Source organism: Passer domesticus, chromosome 3 (genome assembly GCF_036417665.1).
Source record: "Passer domesticus isolate bPasDom1 chromosome 3, bPasDom1.hap1, whole genome shotgun sequence".
NCBI classification, from domain to species: Eukaryota; Metazoa; Chordata; class Aves; order Passeriformes; family Passeridae; genus Passer; species Passer domesticus.
Window position 1 is genome coordinate 23,227,993 of NC_087476.1, and position 20,090 is coordinate 23,248,082.

Below are 20,090 nucleotides of genomic sequence, written 5' to 3' on the forward strand. Positions count from 1 at the left end.
TTGGAGCAAAATTGATTTCCTTAATTTCAGTGCTATGCCATAAGTGCATATTACAAATGGATAAAATAAAAACAAACAGCCAACACTGGTAACTTAATTGGAGCTTACAAAAGCAATAAATAGAACTATAAAACCAGCTGTTAATGTAAAAAGTGGAATTCAAAGAGAAACCACGTGGGGAGGGCATTGACTAAGAGGACTTCCAGATTGTTTTTAACCATGCCACTGAGCTTCTCTCAGACTTCTAGCAAGCCATCTATTCTTCCTGAAAAAATAACACACTTAGGAGTAGTAGAACAATTTCAGTTGAATATTAGAGCTGAATTTCTGTGGAAATTGCATGCCTTATAAGAATTTCTACCTTTATTATTCTCCTCATTTTCCCCAGCTCCAGCATGCAAAATTCCTGCAGGAATGTTGTGCAGACATCAATTATTATGGTGATAAAGAGTGTAAAAAGCCAATAAAGAAAATATTTTAAAAAGATGCTCCCACCAAGAGGCTAGAGAGAAAAAAACAGTGTCACTAAGCATTTGCCCTACTAGGCTGTCCTGTCATGCAGGCCATCATTTCTAGGGAAATACAGAAAGGGGTGAAAAGGAGACACACACGGAATGCAATAGATCCCGTTTTCCTCCCATTTGCTATTCATATAATGTGAAAATGGTGAATAAATTAGCATGATTGATAAAACAAATTGGCTTCAATATTAAATATAGCAAAACAGATAGGGTGTTCCAATAGAACAAAGAACTGCAGAATGAAGTGTGGGGGGTGGAATGCTTAAATTCAATGATATTTAAAATATGTTCTTTCAATTAAAACAACATGTACATTTTTTCAAAACTATTATTTCAGTGAAATGTATTGGTTTCTGGTTTGATCTCAAATAAACTTTCACAAATCAGAAACCTCAGGAAGATTAAATATTATTTTTAGAGTTAAAAAAGCATAATCCATCAAATTTGTTTAAAATCCTATTGAGCTCTAAAACAGGCTATTCTAAAAGTGAAAAGAAGAAAATCCATGCAGAAGCATATTCTTCTGTGCCAAGTGTGGGTGTGCATTGCTCATATTTCTCCAAACCATGTATTTTATCATTGAATAGCCAATATCCGAAAACCTTTTATGGGTGTAGTCTCACAGAGTAATAATACTCTAATTATAAATATACTGAAAGAGCACATGACTCTTGTGTGTAACTAAATTACTTGTGAATGTTCATCCAGACTGAATTCAGGTGCTTAACAGGAAATTGAATCCTAGAATTGCAATTTCCAAGGTAATGCCTTATCTAATGCTGGATTCCTTAATTCTGGAACTATCCCTCCTTACTGCATCCAATTCAGGGAATCAACATGCCTGCCTTTTCTCTTTTGCATTTCAGGGAAGATCAATTCTCTGTCTTTCCTTGAAAAGATGGGAATACAGGTTTCATCAATTCTGCATTGCATATTTTACACTGTGAAAGGCAAACACAATGGCTACAGAGCTCATTTCCTTGATTCTAGGAGATATATATTTCATACTATGGGTAAAGAATTTTCCTAATGAAGAATTAAAAACATTGCATTGTCCCACCCTACCATGTCCCTGTCCACAGCAACATGTCTCAAGTAGATTTTACAGTAATGGAATTGTGCTGTCATTCAGGGAAGTTGAATTTTGTTTTCTGCTAAATGACATTAAACTTGTGAGGAACTCTTACGCAACTGCACTCTTTTCTTAATCAAAGCACATGAGGAAAATACTGAGAGGAAGAAAAAAATTAACAAGAGGTTTTCATTGTTGCCCTCCTTGGTAGACAGAACACTCTGGAAAGAAGTCATTACACTAGGAGAGGGAAGGTAGTTTGGAAATATGGGTACTTCTTCAGTATCAGTGATTTCTACTCTGAATCAATGAAAGTGTTGAAAGTGTTCATGTGGGCTTGCAAACTAGATATGGGATTGCCAAATAACAGTAACATTCTTCTTTGCAAATAATGAAGATAAAGTTGGCCTAGTTTCACTGTTTATCACTCCTCTCTGTTCAAAGCTATATTAATCTATGTTATGCTTACATTTTAAATTAAATGGATTTGTTCAGGGAGGTTGGAGATATCCTTAGAGATATTCAAAAGCTGTTTGCACATGGTCCTGGGCAGCTGGTTGTAGGTGGCTCTGCTGGAGCAGGGAATTCAACTAGACAAGCACTTTCCAACCTCAACCATTCTGTGATTCTGTTTATTACCAGAATAATTCTTAATCATGCCTGTATGCATTACTTTTATTCATAAAACACTGTACATTCTTTGAGTCCTCAGCTACATGAAAATTTGAACCTCAAGAATAGAAAACATACAACATTTCTAGGAGGGCATTCAGCTGAAAGGGGCCCCACTTAGATAAAATGAAGAAATACTGTTTGTGATAAGTTGACCTTGACTAGCAGCAAGGTACCTATGAAACTTCCCTATGACTTCACACCCTCAACAGGATGGATTGAGAAAAATACAATAAAAAGCTTGTGGGTCATAATAAGGACAGGGTGGTCACTTGGCAATTACCATCACAGGCAAAAAGGACCTAGCTTAGAGAAATTATTTTATTAGCAAATGAACAGAGCAGGCGAATGAGAAAAAAATCTGCAAATCAACTTCCCCTCATTCCTTCTTTCTTTTCAGGCTCCACTTCACCCTCAATTTCTCTACCTCCTGCACCCGAGTGGTATGAGGAAAATGAGGAATTAGGATTGCTGTCAGTTCATCACATATCCTCTCTGCCACTACTTCTTCCTCATATTCTTCCTGTGATTCAGCATGGTTCACTTCCATGAGGTACAATCCTTCAGGAACAGACTTCTCCAGCCTGGGAGAAGACTGGAGTTACCAGTCCTGCCAGCAAAGCTGCTCCAGCAGGGATTTCTCTTTCCATGGTGCCACAAGTTCTGCCAGAAGCTTGTTCCAGTATGGGTTTCCCACGGGGTCACTGCCTCCTTCAGGCATCAACCTGCTCTAGCATGGGGTACTCCATGGGCTGGGGATGGATATCTGATCCACATGGACCTCTAAGGGCTGCAGGGAGACAGCTGCTTCACTGTTGCCTTCACCATGGGCTGCAGGAGAAATTGCTCTGGTGCCTGGAGCACTTGCTCCCTTTCCTTCCTCAATGACCTTGATGTCAGTTGTTTCTGTCACCTGTTCTCACTCCTCTTTTCCTCTTCCCCAGCTACTGTTGCATCTTTTAATTTTTTTCCCCTCCTTTTTAAATATATTATCACAAAGGTTCTGCTGTTGTCACTGATGACTTGGGTTTGACCAGAAGCAGATCTGTCTGACCTGGAACAACCCTTCTCAGACATAGTAGCATCTTCTCAGAGAAACAGGTGTGACAACCCCTCCACTACCTAAAACTTACTGTAGAAACCCATTACAACACTGAAAATTAAATTCAATTAACAGGTTATTAAAACTATGTCAAAAAGATTGTCCTTCAAAGTATAAAGCTAGCCTAGCAGCTGCCCATAGGGACAAGAAAATTAGGCATGAATGATTAAGTAAAATGAACAGACAGAGGTGTCCCATAGGCTGAAGTCATATAAGTCATGTGAAAATAAAAATGAAGGAACCAAGGAGGAATACTGAGCATACTAACACAATATACAGAAAGACACATTTAGACACCGTAAGTAAAATGATTCAGGAAACCAAAACTTTGTAGAATACAGAATACATATACATTTACTAATATTTTTTAAATTGGCTTACAGATGATTGACAGCCATCATGTACACTTAAAAGGTAGTATATAGATACATGTGTTGTAAACAGAATAGTAGAGAAAAACAATTTTTATTAATAATAATTTCATTTGAACCACACTTTAAGGTCATATGGAATAATCTGTAAGAAATTTATACTGCAATTTCTTCCAACATTTGTCTGGGAGAAACATAGGGTATGAACTTTTACCATTTGAAAAACATTCCTTCAGAATAGAATTACATTTTTCTGGCTAAGTTGTTTCTCTTTCTTTTTTTTCTTGTCTTTTTTTTTGTTGTTTTTTTTTTTTTTGGTTTTGGTTTTGGTTTTGTTTTTTGGGTTTTTTGGGGGGGTTTTTTGTGGATTTTTTGTTTTGTTTTGTTTTGTTTTGTTTTTTTGTTTTTAGAAAGCAAATTTCAAAATCAAAAGGTTCCTATTTACAGTGTAACCACTATAGCAACTTTTCATGTCATGTTTCTGTTCCTTATCTGCAGTCTACTACTGTAAAAAAGTGAGATGGAAACACAGCTCTTAAACCTACTTTTTTGGCTCTTAAGACTTCATATAGCTTGAAATGTAAATCCCTGTCCAAGCCAAGTTCTGCAAACTAATGTTAAATAGGATAGACATCCAAGATACTGAGTATAGGAAATCCAAAATAGATTTTGCATTCCAGGAATGAGTCCATCTCTTTTATACTACAATATATTTCAGGATACTTTCTGTTTTGCAGTCTTTCTGTAACAGCAAAATCCATTCTACTCCACTCTGCAGGTCTGAAGTAGCTGGAGTTTTTCCCATATACTACCTTCTATAAATCTCAGCAGGAAAGAGCAGGTGGATTAATTCAATTTAATGGAAATAAAATGACATTTTTCATGATACAGGTGTGTTTTGAGACTTGTCACAGTTGGTCCTGAAAGGTAATGCCAAGATTAATACAATGGGGTGCCATATGAGGTGCATTCTGAGAAGGAAGTTCACCTTCTTCTCAATGGATCTTTATGCATTAAAGAAACTTTTTTAAACCTCTGCTTTATGACTGCAGAGTTCCGTTTAGCTGGACCAGAAGCTTAGGACTTCTCTCTGTGCTGTTTACTGGGCTGCATGATGTAACCTGCATAATATGTTGTCTGGAGGATAATTGTGTGACTTGTACTGCCATAATGGATCATAGGATGTTGAGCCTACTTAAACCGATAAGTGTGGAGTTTTTTTGAAGTGTCTTATCTGGGTTTATCCAAGTTAACCTCATACACTATATACAATTTTAGAGTAATGTAAGTAAACTGAAATCTAAAGTCCCTTTATAAACTGCATTTTAGTGCTTGTGGAGAATGTTTCGAAAGCCCAGGGTAGTCCCTGGGCAATATCACTTTCCCTAAACTTTGCTTTCAGCCTGTCTGTTTTCTGAAGTCATTTCCATCAGGATATTCAGATTACACAGCATTAATCCATAAATGTCATTTAGCATTAAACCCTACCCCAGTAAATCAGTAATTAAGAAAGATGACACTATTTTGTCTTTCTTGGGTTTGTCTGTAAGAGAAAAGGGAGTGTTGACTATTAGTTACCACTACCTGCTCAATAAGAAAGATTTCAATTATTTGAATAAAAGTCACATATTCAGAAAATTAATGTACTTTTAATGTCTAAGGGAAGAAAAGAGACTCTACTGAGAAAGTACGAACCCATAATTATTAAAAATTTCTTTTACTGATGGTGAAGTATATGGTGCAGTTGTTGTCTGTGAAATTTACTAAGTGAGCTCTTTTGTCTTTTATGTACTTTATAATTATCATTATTAAACTTAACTTTCTATTAAGCTGCAAAACTGTGTGGGTACCTGAATCAGTTTTATCTTTAAATACTCTCCAAATGCTTTTTGTATATGGAAAAATAGTGTACTATAATACATTTGTTTCTAGAAGAGGAAAAGCTATGATTCAAGCCATTATTACCCTATTTGTATTTGATGGAAAAATCAAGAAATTTCACAAAAATTACACCTATTTGCAAATAGTTTTGGTCTTTTGTGTTCTCTCTGAGTGAACATTTACAGTCTTACTGTTCTCAGCTAGGCTCCAGTTTCAATGCTGAAGCCATAACCATTGTAGGGGGCAAGGGGATTTATGCCATACTAAAAAGCAAGGACCCAATGTATTAAAATAAAATAAAATAATTTTTAAATAAAATAAGAAAAAATTAATAAAATAATAATTTTAAAATAAATTTAAAAACCAAAACAAAACATAAAACCAACCAAACAGAATATATATAAATATACAAGCACAACCACAAACATACATGAATATAGTTCAGAAGTCTGTGATAAGCTGTTGCTCAAAACTGCTCTCAAACACTTATGTACATGGAGTTATACCAGCAGCTGGGAAATCATTGGGCCCTTCTTGGTTTGTTCTCATTAGCAGGCAAGAAGGGTGAGAAGAGTCACATATTTTGTGGGGGTCATTTGCATCATGCACATTCTTTCTCTCCAGCCTTTGGGGGCAAAGTACAATGTGTTTCTTTGCACACAGTACAGCCACCTCTTCCTTCCATCTTAGCCCAGGCTCCCAAGTGTTCACTGTCCCTGAATATCACAAAGTTGCTTTGCCCCCTTCTAATTGTCTCTTGGTTTTCTGATTGCTTTTCAGTCTCTTATAGATCTAACACAGTGGAAGTCTCATGTACTAAGAATGAACAATGGCCTGTGGTGGCCATCTACAAACTAAGTGGAGCTATGCAGAAAAGAGTAGCTGGTTTCCATGCTGCACTTTGTGGGGATGACAATCCAGGAAAGATATGATCAAGAATCACAGTGAACATACAGAGGACACTCAAGAGAAGATGTTCATACTGGAAGGTACATGTTTCCTATGCTTGTATCAGCAAATGAGTTGCTAACTTAGTGGTATTCTCAGGACTCAGAGTATGGGCATGGGCTGCTGTATCTAACATTGCAGTGTTAGCAGAGTCTCTGGCATAGTTCTGACTTAGGCCAAAGTGCATTTTAGGCAGATTACACCTTGTGCCTAGCCATGGAATGGTAGGGAACATGCACCATTCCCAGCTGGTAGTTTGGATACTAATTAGAGAACTTAGTGAATGGATATCACCTGTAACAAAAAGCAGTGACTGAACAGTTTTATTTACAGGTACAGGTGTAGCTTTGAATCCCAGTGGAGACCAGGTCCAATGCAATGAGCTGGCACCTGTCCTGCTCTCCAAGAAAAAGATACACAAGCAAATTTGTGTTTACCACCATCCTTGCCTGTACAACTCAGGATGGGTTAAGGGTCTAAGGAGGTATTAGGCAGCTCCTGAACAAAACATTTTTAATTTCTTCAATACCTTGCTTAAATGAATTGTGAATCCCATGTTTGTCATTTTTAATGAGGTCTCTGTTTGATCTTAGGATTGATCGTAGTGATTAGCATTTTCTGACATAACCATACATTAAATCCTGGGTAAATTATGCAAACTATATAACCTCAATCCTATTTAGTCTGAAATTTAACTAATGTTTTCTGGTTTAAAGACTGTTTTCTCATTTGTTATAAAACATAGTAGTCTTTCTTTTCTGATGCCTTCCTGATCCTTAGGTACAAAATTGAGCAAAATTTTTATGTTCTTCAGTATATAGTTTGCACAATAAGCTAAAATACACCATGAGTTTGGGAGAAACATTTTACACTCATTTTTTTTTCAATTCAGTTCCAAATAAATCAGTATTATACAAGAAACCATCTCATCTCAATTTAAACATTTTCTTCTGCAAATACTGGTAACAAACAGTAAATAAGACACTCACAATTCTTGGGTTTTTAAATCCATCCTTTAAATATTCCCTGCCATCCATTTTCATAGCTACCAGCGATAGGATACGTCCTCTCTAGTTATCAAAAAGTAAGAAGTCTAAATCAGGTTTTGACCATCCATAAGCAGTGGAGAACGACAGGCAGCTCCAGAGGGTGATTCATTCTCTCCTAAAATAAAGGGGGTGAATCACCCTCTGGAACTGCCTTCTATTTACCCTTGATTGCAGAGGGAATCTTGATGACTGCTTCATAAAAAGGCATGATTATGCAGCCATTTTAAATGAACATAAATTTAGGTTGTTGTCAAAAGTGTGGACTCACCTTGCTCCACTGTGTCTCCCTTTTTCAATATTATTTTTGATGGTGTGGGAGTGACAGCTGATAAGTGATTGGTTATAAAACAGAATATAGATTTTTTGGGGGGAAAAAGTTGAGTTTCATGAAGTTGTATTCCCTGATTTGGCTTCCACAGTGATTGCAAAAGCTTAGCACTAGTACAAGCATTTCTGGGAGCCATAACTGCTCATTTTAAAGTTGCAGAAAAACACTGTCTTAAATTAAAGTGACTATATAACCACAATTTATAAGCAAATAGATTCAGGTGAAATGAATCTTTTAATTGAAACTCTGTTCTGTTGCCTGAGCATGATGCCTTAGTGCCATTTGAGACCATTTTTGGTGACTTTAAAAGTGTTTTTTTGTTTCAGATTTAGACATTAATTTTACTCTTAAAGGTGTAATTGCAGCTGTATATTTCACCAGGGAATCTATGAGGAAAATTTGCCTTGAAATTGGTAGACTTTTGAGATACAGGAAAAGAGCTGATGTTCTTTTCTTTAATATATTACCCCCAGCAGTATGTAAATAAAGGCTCCAATGCACTCCTTCCATAATAAGTACTGTAGCCCTGGATCAGAAATCACTTTACTCTTCTTACATGGCTTCTTATATGGCATATTGTATATTTTCCTTCTTGTCCAGTAACATGCTGAGGTTTTTCTTCTGACTCTATTAATGTTTAATGATAGCATCTTTTTAGAGTTTGACATAAAATAAATTCTCAAGAGGCAAAATGAAAGGAAGGAATTGCCACAATGGACAACTGGAATCTCAGATCCTACACACACTAGCACAGTGGTGCCTAGCCAGGTCAAAAAGCGTTTTCCAGCCTCTTCAATACTTTGAAATTCTCTCAGATTCTGAACATAACACCTACATGAAGCGCTGAACCACTGAGAGTGGTTTGTAAGTACTGCTGTGGGGACAAACAAGGGGTCCAGGCACCAGGCATCTTTCTAGTAATTAGCTGTTGTACCTGAACAGGGCAATATTTCACTTAGCTGTGTAGCCACAGCCTCAGGAATGTAGGTAAAAATCCTGGCCCATCACAGACAAGCCTGAAAATGACTGTTAAAGTAGTAAGTTGAATTGGTCTTCAATTTTTATTTTTTTTTCCGAATTTGGAAATGATAAAACTACATGAAAATTTAAGTACTTTTTTTTCCACAGAATGTGTTTTTCTAGTACTACCTGCAGCATGTGGTGTAAATTCACTTTCTTTTTTGTCTCAAATGAGTGCATTAAAAATGAAACCCCAAGTTAAAATTATTTGGGCTCTTACTCAATATTACACACACACAGGCACAAAATGAATCAGATGGATTCAATTTAGACTTTTTTGAGATCTAAAAGCCTTATACTAAATGGAGAGATAAATATTTTATACTGTTAAAATAGTATGAAACTTCAAACATGGATTTTCTTTGACTGTGTAGATCTGAGTTACAGAAAGTTAAAAAACATTTGAATGATCCTCTCAGTGTGTGAGCAGCTATGCTTTCCTGACATGGAGGAGCTCACCCCAGTGCCATTGTGACTGTTCATTAATAAACTGCTGTCTTCTTTGAAAGCACAAGCTGAAGAATGACGAAGGTTCCTAATGTAACAATATATGATCCATTAGTTATTCCAAGAAAAACCTCTCCTGAAAAAAACCCCATATTTCTCTGGTAGCATCTCTCTCCTTTTCTAGAATGGGCTAACACAGATTATATTAGTACAAAAGCAGAACTGGAAAGACTTTTTCCTTTATGTATTTAGCAGCAGGAAGGCCAATCACCACATCCAGTTCTAGAAGAAACCCTTCCTTCCATCCTTTCCTCCACACTTCCATGGTGTAAGGTCTGCTAGCATTTAGTTTTGGTTCTTTCAGAGCTGAAAGGACCCAATAATGAAAACTTTTACCAGGAACCTCAAAACCTGTAATGAAACAGCAAAGACTTTGACCCCCAGGTTACAGTGGGACTCAGGCACTTCTTTAGATGCCTTAGTCTAACACTCAGTCACAATCATTCTGCTCAGAGCAGAATCAAGATCCTGCTCAGCTGCTGTCAAATCAAACAGTGTAGAGACCTTTGGCAACTAACTTTGTCCTAGTAAAGTTCCTGCAGCATTTATGTTTTGCTGCATAATCTCCTAGTGGTTAATTGTGCAGTTTGCACATTTGTTTTTACAGGATTAATTAGACTAGCATTTTTCATTCTGTAAAACTGATGTAGCCCTTACCCTTATGTTATTAGCTGAGCTGAACATACACTCTGATTATTGCTACAGCAGAGGTGTTTTGTGCAAACTCACAGAAATAAAAAAATTATAATGCCTATCTGTCCTCTAGAGAGAATGCTGGGAAATTCTTAAATCTGAAAACTTTAAATGCAAACAAACGAAAAGGTACTTTGAAAATATTTTTTTTAATTAATCCCCAAATTACGTAGAGAAAAACAGAAAAAAACTATTTGCCTGTTGGAAAAAATAATTAGCTTCCATTCAGAGGAATCTTTTCTATCCTTTCAAATACGCCAAAACAATTCTTGGATCAAATAAGAATAATAGAAGAGCAAGCTCCCTCTCATCTATTCTTGTCTGCAAAACAGTGACTGTGATATCTTCTTCATCACGTTTTAGAACACAACTGGCAGCAAGAAGACATATATTAATTCCCAGTGTAACATCAGAAGTGTGGTTTTGCCTGATGGAACTGAAGAGGCATGTCTTATTTGATGTGACTTCACTTTTTGAAAAGGGTTGTCTGAAAAACAAGTCCCATCAGCACATGTTCTGCAGGATCCCTTACAGATTTCTTGTTACAAAGGCTTTCTCTTGGGAGGTACAGGCAGAATTTCCCATGGCCTGTTGGAATTAGCGTATGAGGAGAGCAACCTGCCACATGTAAGACCTTTCTCCAGTGGTAGTTACAGCTTAGCAGATCATGAAGTTTATGGATTTGTAACCTGACCTTTGCCATTTCTTTTTCTGTTAACTTTAGATTTAAGCAAGCAGGTCTCAGGAAAGAGAGGCTGACTTGCTACAAACACAAGAGGCAGCAAGGAAGGGTGTAAACAAATTAATTTCTTGCAGATTAAGTGGCAAGTACTGATGAGGTATTCTTATTCTATAAAGATTTTAAGAACATAATGAACTAGGAGACTAAAATTATGGTTTGGGTGGAGTATCCCAGAAAATGCTGGGTAGAGCTAGGTCTCTAATATCCATGAGTGACCCCTTATCAACTGACTCCAACCAATACTGAAGAAACAAGACATTTCACAAGATCTTCCTGCACTTTATGGTAAGGAATATTGTGAATAGGAATATTGCTAATAGAGATAAAGCAATTTTATTAAATAAATTTTGCTCAGAAGTTGATTGCAACTTGCACATTAGGAATCAGAGACAGTCTCATAAACAAAACTATCAGCCAGATCAATGGCTTCTCTACCAACCTGGTACTGCTGTGAAAAATTAGGGGCATACTGATCAGCCTGAGTTTTGTTTTAATTAGGTCTGCATAAGTAATAAGCTCTGGAACAATGACTGGAAAATAACATGGCCAGCAGGTGTAGAAAAGTCAGTTTCCCTGTAGTCAGCACTGGTAAGGCCATAACCAAAATCCTATGTTCATTTTGGGCCCCTCATGGCAAGAAAGACACTGAGATACCAGAGAATGTCCAAAGAGCTGTGCAGGAGTACAGGGTCTGGAGCACAAGTCTGATGAGAAGTGGCTGAGGGAGGTGGGTGTTTCTTAGACTGGAGCATAGGAGCTTCAGAGGGAACATTATTGGTCTCCACAACTACCTGGAAGGTGGCAGTCAGCTTCTTTTCCCAAACAATAAGGAACAGGACTCCAGAGTCCCCAGAGGAGTTTTTGATTGTGTGTTGGGAAAAATTCCTTCACCATAAGAGTTGTCAAGCCTTGGAACAGGCTGCCTAGGGAAGTGGTTGAGTCACCCATCCTGGAGATGTGTAGATGTGGCACTTAGGGACACTTAGGTTTAGTGGTGGACTTGGTAGTGCAGGGTTAATTGTTGGACTTAATGGTTTTCAAGGTCTTTTCCAATATGAACCATTCTATGATTAGTTTCTACTATGATTCTATGAATTAGTTTCTACTAAAGGCCTTACACAGATTTTTGAAGGCCAAGTTTAGCAGCTCTATGCATACATCTTACAGCAGGATAAAAAACATAGAGTACTAAAATCCTGAGTGCTTCAGCAAAGGGGAAACATTAATGGCATAAATTTTTTATAAAACCTGCAACACAGGTACAGTCTGTGAGTGCTGTAATACTCCAAGTTCATTAATATTGCACTTTTAACATAATTGCTTCTAGAAAAGAGAATGCTGGGGCTCAGTCCAAACCTATTAATTGTTTTGTTTTTAATAATGATCAGAAAGTTAAGTTGTACATATGTACATCTCAGGTCAGTTTTATTAATTTCACATTTACTTTTTTGAATCTGTCCTGCACTGCAACACTTCTCTTCAACAGACCCATCCTGCCTTTTTCAGGGATGACACTGGTATTTCTACTTAACAACTACATGAAAAGATTATATCACTTTAATTTTTTTCCATAAAGTAATTATTTGATAACTGCAAAGCAGAAAAAAAAAAATTCCTTGACTATTTTGAATCTCCAGGTATTGTAAAACTAACCTTTGACTATTGTTCACTACTATTTCCAGCCACAATTATTAGTAGAATTTCAGCTTTTAGCCAACACTACTGGGGTATACAAAGGAAATAATATGATACAGTTAGAGGAAAGCAAACCTCTTACAGAGAAGGATGTGTGCTTCCACAAACATATCAGAGCTGTCTGCTAATCTCACATGCAGCATGGGAAACAGAGCTTCCCTAAATACACAAGTCCCTACAACTTTGGAGAAAGTATTTTCCATTAGCTGACAGTAGATTAGATTTTCTGGTGGAAATGGCCAAAAGTCCGTTGACGTTGGCAGAATAAATAGAGCCCTTTAATACCAATACAGACATGAGACTGTGTTGTCTTTCTTGTTTCCTACCTCATACATAATTCATACTGTGGTTTGTAAACTGACCAACATGATTTTACTTCTATATTAACAAGAATAGACTTGTTTATCTGTTTAGCTTATATGGAAAAGAGACTCATGTACTTATATAAGTAGTTATGCAAGTGCTTATGTACTTGTTGGCTACACTTTAGATGTTAGTGCCTTTAGAATAAGCTTTTAATAGTTTGGACAATTTTTACAAAATTCAAATAGGAGAAGAGTTTTGTAAGATAATTGTTTCTTGCAAATGGTGTGCCAAGCTAGGGAAGAGCAACAACGAGTCTGTCATGATCCATTCCAGCTGCACCTAATATCAGCATGCACAGAAATCTACACAAAGTATACTCGGCATTATGTCTTTCCCAGTAGGGTATATTTGAACTTAGTGAAACACAGAAAAATTTTCCAAAATTTTCTGAAATAGAAAAGTCTGTATGATTTTTTTTAATATACAGTGTAAGCCTACACCTATATGAATATTATCACAGCCCCTTAAACATTCATAAGAGTCAAAATTGTTCACATCTTTTCTGATCAAAGGAGAACATAGAAACACTTAGAGAACCAGAAATACAGTATTTCTTCCATAACACAAGGGATAAACTCATCTGGCAATGTTAGCTAGTCCTACAGTTAACTATATTTCTTAATTTTTTTTATCTTTCTTTTTTGTCTGGTCACTTTGGTTTTTCTTGCATGTATTTAGCTTCTAGCAAGTTCTGGAAAATTGAGAGGAAAATGCTCTGAAAAAAAGTTCTGGGGGTTAAATGAGTCTAAAAAAATGTCCTATTGGCTTCATAGTTACATGGAAGGAAACATTATGTGAATTTTTCCATACTGCATTGCTTTCAAGGTGCCACCTTTAAGCACTTTTTCAGAAGACCATGTTTAGAAGAATTTGAAGGCTTTGAAGGCTTCATAATAAACAAACACAGCTTTACTTGTATTTGATTTTGAAACTTCAGTAATTGTATGCAGTTCTCTCTTTGAAAATTTGAATCTTTTATTGTCTAGGGTATATATAGAGAAATATATTTCTACTCTGCAGGAAGGAATGAAGAGATTATCATAAATAACTAGAAATTTTCGTCTAAGTATTTGCGATGATATCCTTAGTGTATTATTGTTCTTGTAATTTTTATTACTGTTCTTATGATTTTAAATATGAAATTAAAATTAAATTTGTCCCAGATGGACACAAGGGACTGGTCTTAAATTGGACATGTGAATGTCTTTTCTTGTCTCAAGCCCAATCTTTTATAACAGCATATACAGGTAGAGCACCTGCATAAAAAGTAATCATATGAGACAAATCTCAAGCCTGGGTATTTCACAAATATTAATTTGCATGAGATAGGAAGGGAAAAGCATACAATAAAGTTTAGGAAGTTTCCTGACATTTTGAAAGCAGAACATCTATACTTAAGCTGAAAAAAAAAGGTGACAAAAGACATGAGTGCCAAAGTTTGAAGATTGAAGTGAACTTGATTTCATCTCTTTCTTCATACTTTGGCAGCATGTTATTCCCACCACACAAATTCTGTAATTAACTTTCTATATTTCATGGCTCTCTAACTTCATTTATTACATCCATGAACTGTTTCTGAAATTGAGCAATATGGGTGAGTATATACGTGAGAGTGTAAATGCCACTTTGGCTTTTAAAATAGGATTTAAGAGAAAGTTAAACGTCTTGAACTAAGTTCAGAAAGCTTGTGCTTTATGGGCTTTATCATACTGGGGATGACTGGATTTATATAATTCACTCCCTTTGATCTGAGACTTACTTAAAAGCCTAATTACGAGACTCTACAGAAGAGCATGGGCAGCTTGGTGCCTGGCTTCTTCCTAGATTCCAGCATCATTCAGAAGGAATGTGTCATAGCTGTCATGCTGGCTATGCCTAAGGCATGTGGGTAGCAATGTGCTCTGTACAAAGAAAGCTGTGCTGACCAAAGAAGTTTCCATTGTAATGAAGAGGCAAAGGAGGTAGTGTTTTCTGCTAATGACCTCTTGGTTAGAGCACTCTATGCAGGAGGGAAATCTGGCTCTATTACCTAAAATCCAGAGTGGTGTCAAACCTAATTCTGTATATCCTAGGAGAATATCTTCATGTTGAAACAATATCATATGGTAGTCAATTTTAAAAGTGACTGAGAGATAGTAGTATCATAATGTCTTCTAGGTTGGAAAAGACCTTATAAGATCATCTCTATCATAATCCAGCACTGTCAAGTCTACCACTAAATTGTGTCCCTGAGCAGCACATATGCACATTTTTAAATACCTCCAAGGATGGTGACTCAACAGTTCCTTGATTAGTCACCATACTTGCATTGTTTGCTTCGATTTTAAATGTCTGAATTAATAATTGTCCAGCTCACTAAATGCACAATTTAATTGGAAATAATGTTTCTAACTTACCTTATAACTGAATAAAATCTCACTTGGATCTTATTGGTTCCTTACCAAAACAATTTTGAAACTCTGACATCTACACAATAGAGGTAGTTTCCATATATGAGATTTAGGTGCATGTTGTGACAAAACATAAAAAGAGAAAATTGTATTAAAGAGTTTTAAAACTGTTTTTTACATCCTCAGTAAATCGAGTCTAGGAAGACTAATTCACAGTAGTCTTGTATCCAAAATGCAGTAGAAGATTCCTGAAACTCAGAAGTAGAGGCCATTCACTCTTGTTTACCACTCTTTGTAGATGCTCATGCTTTTTCCTGTCAATGGGTTATTATGACCTTATTGACTTGTGAACGTCTGATAGAAGAGGCCAACCTCATTCAGTACTAGAGGAAGCAATTTGAAACACAGTGTTCATTAAAATCCATCATTCATAAAACTTTAATGGTATTAAAAATCTAAATACAAGTCCAGAAAGCTTTTAATCATTAAGTCAGAGAAAAAACATTTATTCATGTGCTATAGACAAAGTAAATTTTTAAGTGTTTTTGATGACATTTTAAAATATTGATAGTATTATAGATTGAGATGGTATAGTTGAGGAGCCTTACGTAAATAGAACAGCTTAATAGTCTCAAGTTCTTTTGTTGCAGATAAGCTAATGGTATGCATTTTCTTAAAATGGGGAGATATTGAACATAGAAAGAACAAGCTGTAGTGTCTCTGAGATAACCATCTAAAGAGACAAATATCTCTATTCTGCACTTTTTCAGTTTTCCAAGTGGCTCTCATCAGTGTCCCAAAATGCTGCATTGTGGTCTTTGAGCACATAAGAATTGTTTCCATTCAGAAATGCAAAAAGGCAGAAAGAACTGAGAATTACACCTCACCTTTACACTGAACTCAGAGTTAACAAACAGCAGCTGTGCTCTACAAACACTTCTGTCTTTTGTTGCTTATACTCTGGGAAGCACAGCCACAGACTTGAGTTGACTAAAGAATTGGTAAAACTTTTGTCTTATGTTCTTTAAGGCTAAGGTGGGGAGAGGAAAAAAAGGGTGAAGAGAGTAAATAATTTAGTGATATTTTTTGCAGACAGTTGATTAGAAACCTCCCCTAAGAATTGGGAAGAAAGGGTTCAGGTGCTTTTCCTGAACTAAATAGAACATACCTGAGTGAGGTCTTTTCGGGGTATATCATTACTATTAAAATTTTTGTGGAATTGATTTGGATTGATTGTTTTGGAATGGATTCCTGATTTCTGAGAAAGATTCTGAAAGAAGCCGAAAACCACTTCAAAGCCTGTAATAAATATTTCTGAGGTGGAAATTTCCATTTAAAGATACAAATGAACCAGAGAGATATTCTGAGGTATTAAACTCTCGGCACATCCTGCTGAGAAGAATGGATCTGTTGAATGCATGCTCTTGAGAATTGCTTCATCTAGATGCCTAAACAAGAGCTGAATTCTTTTGACAGTTCTACTGCAATAAGAAAGCCTCACAAGTACATTGACCTATTATAAAGGAGACACATTAATAGTAAGGTTCTCGTATAACAATGTTAGCTTACTTCACTCATAATTACTTGTATAATGCTTTTTTGAAACTAAGTTATAAAAAAGGTACTATAGAAAAAAATGTGGTTTAGATTTCCCAAAAATATTTTTCTACCTACAGTGAATTTCATCTACAGTGACCCACTCTGCTAGTTGTTGTGATGGGATTTCTAAGGATATCTGCAACAGATTGAGTTATAAGCTCAGGAATACAAAAGTATTTCCTTCTTCCTAAATGTATACCTTTTGAGATCACTAAATATGCATATACAATTCCCTACTGAATTTCTGAGGATTTACTGGAAAATGTTTACCTCCTTGAATACACCTTTGACCTGCCTAATCTTAGTTTCATAGATTTTTAGAGCAATATGATCCTAGTCTAACAGGTTGTGTAACACTCTTAGAAGCATTTCTCAGAGTCACTACTGTCTTGGATGTATGTATTGAGAGTTTGCTCAAGGCAAGATCTCAGTGGCCTAGAGTTGGGCCCTTTTTCCCTTTAAAACTAGGAATGGCATTTCCTATACATGAACAGAGATATTACATGTATGTGATTGATAGCAAACAGCCCTAAGACTTCTCCTCCTCTTGAGTGGAGGGAGCAGAAGAACCCCAAAAAAGCTTTATGTGTCTGAATAGGAATGCCAGTTTTCTGCTGTTTTCCCCACCTTCCTTTTTGAGAACACTGAAAAACCCTAATTGTCACAGGGAACCTTTTTCCCTCAATTACTCACTAAAATCTGCCTTGAAGAATGGAATGTAGAATTTTTCTTGAGCACCTGCATTTGAATTGCGCCAGCCAGTGAAACAACTTGCACCAAGAAATAGAAATTATTTCTACACATGCATTTTCTTTGATTTTCTCACATTACACCCATCTTCCCATATCATGAAAGCATCACTAATTACCGCTAATTGGATTTGTCCATGGACCGACTGCGAAAACAGACAAGTTGAGTCAGTAATTCTAGTTTACTCCAAGCACTTTTAACTGAGCTCAAAGAAAAAAGCTGAAGTTCCCAATGCAGTGTTCTACTTACCAAGGTCATTGCTTACTTAGGTTTTTCAAGCATAAATCTCTATGGGTGAAAATGCATATTTTAAAATACAGAGAACTACTCAATCCTTTTTAGGAAATTAGACATGAACCACTAGGACAAATAAAATGATTATGAAAGCCAGGTTGAAGATATGCATTTTTAACTGAAGAGTAAAAAATTTAAAATGAAATAAAGTTGATTGGAAAAGTCTCAATTTGTTCATGAATTTAAAATAATTCCATGCAGCCTGAGACTTTGTAGAAATTTTTCCCAGTCTTCCCATCTCTTTATCAGACAAAGGAAGGAAACAGTGGAGAAAATTTTCAAGATTAGACTGTACATTTCACAGCTGCATAAGTTTAAATGGAATATTTCTTTATTTTTTCTTTGACTTTTTTTGTGCTGCTCATGTCGACATCTGTACTATAAACACCTATCTAAAACCTAGACAACCAAATAAAAAATAATGAAATCTTAATGTAAAGGTTTTTTAGTGTTTATTATTTTTCTACTTTTTCTAGTTTGTTTTTGTCACATAATTAAGATTTCACTCAGACACTAGAAATCTGAAAAAGAGTTAACTAGAGCTGCTTGTCTCTGGTAGACATTTGTGTCTAGGATCACAATTAACTGCTTTTAGAAATACCACTAATCCATTTGGTTATGGGAATGCCCACCTGTCTCTCTCATTTGTATAGAAGGACTAGGTCCCTTCTCACAAACCCAAACACAGTCCATGGTGTTGCATCCCTTGTCTCTCTCTCATAGACATGTCTACATAACTAAATTCCTTATTTATTGCAATAAATATCTAGATATGCACATGGGACCTACTTTTCAGGGGTTTATTCTTACATTTTTCAGTTTTTTTAAAAAGTAATATCTTTTACAACTTCATGACAAGTTTATAGAAGGCTCTGTATAAAGACAGGACTAAATCATCCAAAACAAGCAGCTTTTCAGAGAATCACAGTCAGGAAAAAGATAGGTGTCATGGAAACCTGTACAGTTTGGCAAATTACACTTTCTTCCAGGTGTGAAAGACAGTTTAAAACATATCTGGCATGATTATGGACAGTGCTTATTAGGTATCAAAAGATAATTTTCCTTGTCTGATTGGAGTCTCTGGGATTTTTTAGGATGTCTTCAATGAGCTTTAGATCAGATGCATACAGAAAAACCAGAAACACAGACATTCATGGGTATACAGATATCAAATATGAAATATACTCTTCATTATTCTTCTTAGCCCCATTGTTTTCAAACCCTTGAAGTTCTTTCATTTTTACAATTTCATTGTCCTCTCACTTCTCACTGTCTCTCTCTCAGCTTTATCCTTATTTTCCAGAGCTTTTTCTCCAATCTTTTGACGATTTTTTGATGTGAAACACTTTTCTCTTGGAACTTGAAATTCAGGTTTATGTGTGTTTAACAACATGAAACCATTCAGTCAGCAACTGTGTACGATTTTGCACAATCAATGACTTCATTGTTTAGTACTTAGCTTACCTACTGTCTTGTGGATAGACTACTTAGTTTTATAGGCAAAAAAATCAATTCACTTAAGTGTGACTCACATCTAACTATGCATCAGCTTAAAAGTAATCCCTTGCTCTCTTCCAGAAAAAAGAGCACATTTCACAAGCTAAACCTTTCTAAAAATCCTGAGTAGTTCATTTATTCTTAATAAAAGCTAAATAAATTCACTGAACTTTCATAATTCACTTTGGGTGACCTACACTGAAAATACACCAGTGTCAGTGACACCTGGACAAATGTGCAGTCTTTCACCTTCTTATCCACAAATTCCTGTTTCTCAGAGCACATGGTCTTAAAACTAGTTTATCTACTCACTTCCCTCTCTTACTCAATTGTCATGTGCCAGATCTCCTACATCACAGTCCTAGCTAACATTACATTTACCTATTTTCCCATTTGCAAATACAAAACAGCTGTGTTTAAGGTGGCTAACTGTGGTCCTATTAATGTTCTCCACTTGCTATTCATTGCTACATATTTTTACTCTGATACTACACCTGACACAGCCCTTTTGAATTAGGAAAAGGCAAACCCAGGGCTACCAGTCTTGGGTGACCCTTTGAAAGGAATAGGCTTTTCACCTGGTCTTGAATGTT